The sequence below is a fragment of the Odocoileus virginianus genome, chromosome 1 (assembly GCF_023699985.2).
Source record: "Odocoileus virginianus isolate 20LAN1187 ecotype Illinois chromosome 1, Ovbor_1.2, whole genome shotgun sequence".
Lineage (NCBI taxonomy): Eukaryota > Metazoa > Chordata > Mammalia > Artiodactyla > Cervidae > Odocoileus > Odocoileus virginianus.
Window position 1 is genome coordinate 97227333 of NC_069674.1, and position 6240 is coordinate 97233572.

Sequence of the window (6240 nt, forward strand, 5' to 3'; positions counted from 1 at the left end):
AAGTGATGGAAGGTAAAATTGAGGGAATCTCTAAGAAAATAGAAATAACACCACCAACAAAGTGATAAAGCGTAGGAAAACTGAGTTTTCGATTGTGTGGAATTCACATAACTTGAAAGTGATTATTTCCGTCTTTTCCCAGAAATTTTCATTCTTTCAGAAATTATTTCTCTTTTTAGTTTTTCTCACCTTATCCAACTTCCCTGGGCTTCCATTACAACACAGAAGAGTGATAGTAATAACAGGCATCCTTGCTTAGCTCCTGACTCAAATGATAAATTTTCCTTATTTGGCTAAAGATAACCCCTTTTGTTCCTGACTTATTTTTTATTATTAATCATAAATGAGTGCTGAATTTTATGAAATGGATGTTTATGAACCTCCATTCAGAAGATTATATGGATTTTCTCTTTTAAACTGTTAAAACAGTACTGTTTTGGCCTGAGAATAAATTAAGGGATTGAGACTCAGTGTGAAATACATTATAATATACATATATTACTCTAAATGATTTTGTTCAATCTAAAAAAATAAGTACAACATTAATGATGCTGCAGTCACTACAATTCTAATGATCACTTGTCCTGAGCATTACTTTACTGTTCAGTTGCTAAGTCGTGTCCGACTCTCTGCGACCCTATAGGCTGTAGGACAGGGGACTTAGCTAGCTTGATAAGTGCTGCACTCAGTACGCCAGCAAATTTGGAAAACTCAGCAGTGGCCACAGGACTGGAAAAGGTCAGTTTTCATTCCTATCCCAAAGAAAGGCAATACCAAAGAATATTCAAATTACTGTGCAACTGTACTCATTTCACATGTCAGCAAGGCAATGCTCAAAATCCTTCAAACTAGACTTCAGTAGTATGTGAACCAAGAACTGCCAGATGTACAAGCTGGATTTAGAAAAGGCGGAGGAACCAGAGATCAAATCATCAGCATTTGTGGGATCGTGGAGAAAGCAAGGGAATTCCAGAAAATGCATCTGCTTCACTGACTATACTAAAGCCTCTGACTGTGTGGATCACAACAAACTGAAGAGAATTCTTAAAGAGATGGAAATACCTGATCACCTTACCTACATCTTGAGAAACCTGTTTGCAGGTCAAGAAGTGACAGTTAGAACCAGACATGGAACAATGATCTGGTTCAGATTTGGGAAAGGAGTACATCAAGCCTGTATTTATTGTCACCCTGCTTATTTAACTTACATGAGAGTACAACATGTGAAATGCCAGCCTGGATGAATCACAAGCTGGAATCAAGATTGCTAGGAGAAATATCAACAACCTCAGATGTGAAGCAGAAAGTTAAGAGAAACTATATATGAAACTTGATGACAGTGAAAGAGGAGAGTGAAAAAACTGGCTTGAAACTCAACATTCAAAAAATTGTTTAATTTTTCTTAATTTTGTTAATTCAAAAAATTAAACTCACAGCATCTGATCCTAACACTTAACAGCAAATAGAAAGGGGGAAAGTGGAAGCAGAGACACATTTTATTTTCTTGGGCTCCAAAATCACTTCAGATGGTGACTGTAGCCATGAAATTAAAAGACACTTTCTCCTTGGAAGAAAAGCTATGACCAACCTAGACAGCACTTTAAAAAACAGAGACATCACTTTGCCAACAAAGGTTTATAGTCGAAGATATGGTTTTTCCAGTAGTCATGTGTAAAAGTAAAAGTTGGACCATAAAGAAGGCTGAGCGGTGAAGGACTGATGCTTTTGAGTTAAGGTGCTGGAGAAGTTTCTTGAGAGTCTGTTGGATAGCAAGGAGATCAAACCAGTCAATCCTAAAATAAATCAACCCTGAATATTCATTGGAAGGACTGATGCTGAAGCTGAAGCTCCAGTGCTTTGGCCACCTGATGCAAAGAGCTGACTCACTGGAAAAGACTCTGATGCTGGGAAAGACTAAGGGCAGGAGAAGAAGGGGAAGACAGAGGATGAGATGGTTGGATGGCATCACCGACTTAATGGACATGAGTATGAGCAAACTCTGTGATAATGAAGGACAGGGAAGCCAGGCGTGCTGCAGTCCATGGGTTGCAAAGGGTCAGGTAAGACAACAACTGAAGAAGAACAACAATATGAAGATAAAAAAATAACCTCCTTGAACAATTAGTTAATCTAGTTAATTCATTTAAGTCAATGTGGTGATATTTTGGCCATATCCAAAGCATATTAAGACAAAGTTACAAAAACTATCATATGATAATTTATGAACTTTAGTTTGGTAACAAAAGAATAAAATTTGTCTTGTATTCTGCTTGCAGATAAAATAACTTACTGATTGCATAAGTATTTCTACCTGTGTGAACAAGCTCCCCTACTGTGAAATGGGAAAAACAGATCTTTAAATATTGTAGAGCAGAAAGAGCTTATGCTCTGAGCAACTTAGAGCAGAAAATGAAGAAACGAATTGGAATGTAAGTGCTATATTTGTAACAAAAGTTCTGCTTTAAGACCCCTGAAAATATCTGAGTGGTGAGAACTCAGGATTCTAGAGCAAGATGGCTTGAATTTGAATCCCAACTCTACCTCTACTGGTTGTGTGACCTTAGAAATGTACTTGAGCTTTCTCAGTTTCCCCCTCTTTAAAATGAAGTTATAATAGTACCTGCCTTCTAAGAATGCTGTAAGGATTGAATGAATTAATAGATGCTAAACCCATTGAATAATGCCTGATTCCTTGGGTGTCTACAAATGTCAGCTATTACTGATTTGTTGTTCTTAAACTCAAATGCATCTCTTTCCAACCACAACCATTTACAGTTTTCTCTTTTCCACCTTAGGGCTTAGTATATGGGAGCACATGTGTGTGTGTAACAAGCTCCATGTCAGGCAAAATGACCCAGAAAGTCATGTTAGCAGAGTCTGATTCTGACAGTCCCCCATGCAATAAAACCTGCAGAAATCAGATTATGATGTTATTGAGTAGTGGCCTCTGTTTCCTTATGGTAGAAAGTTTCCCACTAGGAGTTGGCAAACCTCCTAGTGTGTTTTGGAACAGAGCTCTATGCCAGAACCTCCTCACTCCAAATTTACCCTCTATCTTGAGATACTCAGTTTCAGGCTGGGCTATCCTTTTATGAGGTGTAGTCAGGATTTTAGAAGGAAACGCAGGTTGGGATGTGCAGAGTTTCTTAGCCTTTTTTGGAAACAGACACTTAACAAGCCACGTGTCTGTGAAAACAGTGTTCTTCCTGAGCCTATTCAAACAGTACCTCTACCCCTTCTTGAGGATTGGATAATCTTCTGGTTCCCCTTTCCTACATGATATTACAACTGTTCCCCTCCTTAATGAACTCTAATTTCAAAATTTAGAAACAATGGAAATAGAACACTTGGTGATTTGGATAGAGAAAATTTGCACAATGAGAATGTTTTGAAATGAATGTCCCATTCTTCTCCTAAAAAAAGGAAGCAGTCTCCTGCCAGAATGACTGGGAGTTAAGAACTTCCATCACGCCTTTTCTCCATGACCTCGGGGCAGGGCTAGCTCTGAAAGGAACTGAGCTGTTTGGGGCACAACTCCTACCTCTCTCCCACTAGAGAGTCCAGCAGCCCGTTGTGGCTTTGACCTCCACCCTGCTCTCTAGCATAGCCGCTCTCTGGAGCCTACAGAGGACAAACATGTTCTCACTGACTTGGACATGATGCTACTGTGTTGGTTGTCTGAGAGCATCTGCATTTTGGAGAGAGAATCAGTCCCAGGTAGTGGGATTTTGCAAACAGGAAATAATCAGGGTTCTTTGCAAGGAAGGCTTCCTAGGCTTCCTAGGCTCACTGAAAGCCCAAGGTAAAGGGTAACTGCTGATTGGGCCAGGAGGGCTTTATGGTTTAGGAGGAACTTCAGATGCATTTGATTTTTTTTATCCTTCGTTTAATCTCTGTAACAATTCTGTGAGGTAAGAATTCATATCCTCACTGTATGGATGAGGAAACTGAGGTCCAGAAAATTTAAGTGGTTTGATCCAAGTTTCAAAGCCAAAGCTTCCCTGACTTCACAGAGTCCTTTCACGTCCTAATCAGGTGTTCTTACGATTCCTTTGGGATTGTGGAAAAAGTAGACTCTCTGGGTATGTTATGCTGCCTCTAAAGACAAATACAAATGAAAAATAAGAGGCTTAATTCTCCCTGTTGAAAATGAGGGTGGAGACTTGCCCCTCCTTTTTCTCAGAGCATTTTTTTAAACATTTTTCTTAAATTTGCTTTTTTTTGGATGTGATCCATTTTTAAAGTCATTGAATAGTTGTGACATTGCTTCTGTTGTTTAGTTCTGGGTTTTGGGCCATGAGGCATGTGGGATCTCAGCTCTCTGACCAGGGATCAAACCCACACCCCTGCTCTGGAAGGTGAAGTCTTAACCACTGGACCACCAGGGAAGTCCCAACCATTTACTTTAGAAATGCACTAGAAAACTCATGATTTATTCATATATTCTCCTTTCTCTGAAATGCATACAAATTCTTTTGAAGACTAAATTAGGTCTCTCATTAGCTATATGAACTGTCTCTCTGAAGGACCTGGAGGTCCTTTCTTTGAAATGAAAACATCAAGGGATAAAGCACCCCTGTCTCTCTATTTCTGGAGACTGTAGGAATCTAACATTAGTGGGCCCCATGCTCCAAGCTGCAAAATTATATCATAAATATGTGAGTTATAAAACCAATACACTAATGCAGTCGCCTCAATTATCAGGTAAAATTAGGATAAACTGTGTGTGATCAATGGTACTCTGAAGTCCTCTTACTTGAGGACTAGTTAATTATTGTCTACCTAGAGAACATGTAAGTGATGCGCTGTGTCTGCTTAGCTATAAAAACAGTGAGATTCCTTTCTGTTCTTGCAATCTCTTAGTGTATTGCCTGCGAAGAACATCACATTCTGTATAATGCTTCTCTGATAATAAACATGTTTTCTTTCTCCACTACCTTTGTGGAGAGATTTTCTGGGTTGGGAGAAGATTTTGTTTAATTACATTTCCCCAGTATACCCATGTCATATACTCACTGATTTCACCCTCCTTTGTAATGGAAAATGAAGAATTTCTCAGATTTATTTGTGTTGGAGTGCTAATATTGGATGAAATTTTGACAGCTTTTAAACTTAGAGACAGAGGAGGAGATGGCTGGATGGCATCACCGACTCGATGGACATGGGACTGAGTAATCTCCAGGAGTTGGTGATGGACAGGGGGGCCTGGCATGCTGCGATTCATGGGGTTGCAAAGAATCGGACACGGCCGAGCGACTGAACTGAACTGAAACTTAGAGAAGGGCTTCCCTTGTGGCTCAGATGGTTGAGAATTTGCCTGCAGTATGGGAGACCTGGGTTTGATCCCAGGGTTGCGAAGCTCCTCTGGAGAAGGGATAGGCTACCCATGCCAAGATTCTTATAGCTCAGTTGGGAAAGAATTTGTCTGCAGTGCAGGAGACCTGGGTTTGACCCCTGGGTTGGGAAGATCCCTTGGAGGACGGCATGGCAACCCACTCCAGTATTCTGGCCTGGAGAATTCCATGGAGTCCATGGAGATGCAAAGAGTTGGACACAAAGAGTTTCACTTTCACTTCAAACTTAGGGTAAGTAATGTTTTTGCCACTTGGTGGGAATTGTCACTCATTTGGTCCCTTTTTTAAAAAACCTTCCTTATCAGATCTACTTATTATTTTTATACTTTTCTTATTATTCAATTTTTAATTAACTGTCCTCTCAGCCACACACAGAACTAGAAGTATGTAGTGGCTGATTGAACACAAATGCCAAATTCAATCAACTCTTCAATAGGCACCATGAACCAGAGAAGCACAGTCTAGGATGGGCTTCAGAAACCTAATAGTAAATTAATTAATTCATGTTCACCTTGGTATAGTCCTCAATACTAATATTTTCAGCATGACTGGACATATGCATACCCAGATAAGTCCAACCATGCTAAAAATACATAACTTCTGTGGTCAGTAGGTAACCTTCTACTGCTTCTTGTAGTAGCAATAGGACTGATTTTTACCTACTCAGTGCAGCAGTTGTTTCCAACAAAAACTGTTTCAGTTCAAGTTGAAAGTCCAAGGTAGAAGCTAATACAGATCAGTGGGGGAAAACTTTGTGATTGAGAGAGATGTGCCTTGCATGTATTGTTGGTAATATGTATTTTGTAACTGAATTCCACCTGAAGTTTAATCAGTCTTTTTTTTTTTTCATTTATTTTTATTAGCTGCAGGTTAATTACTTTACAGT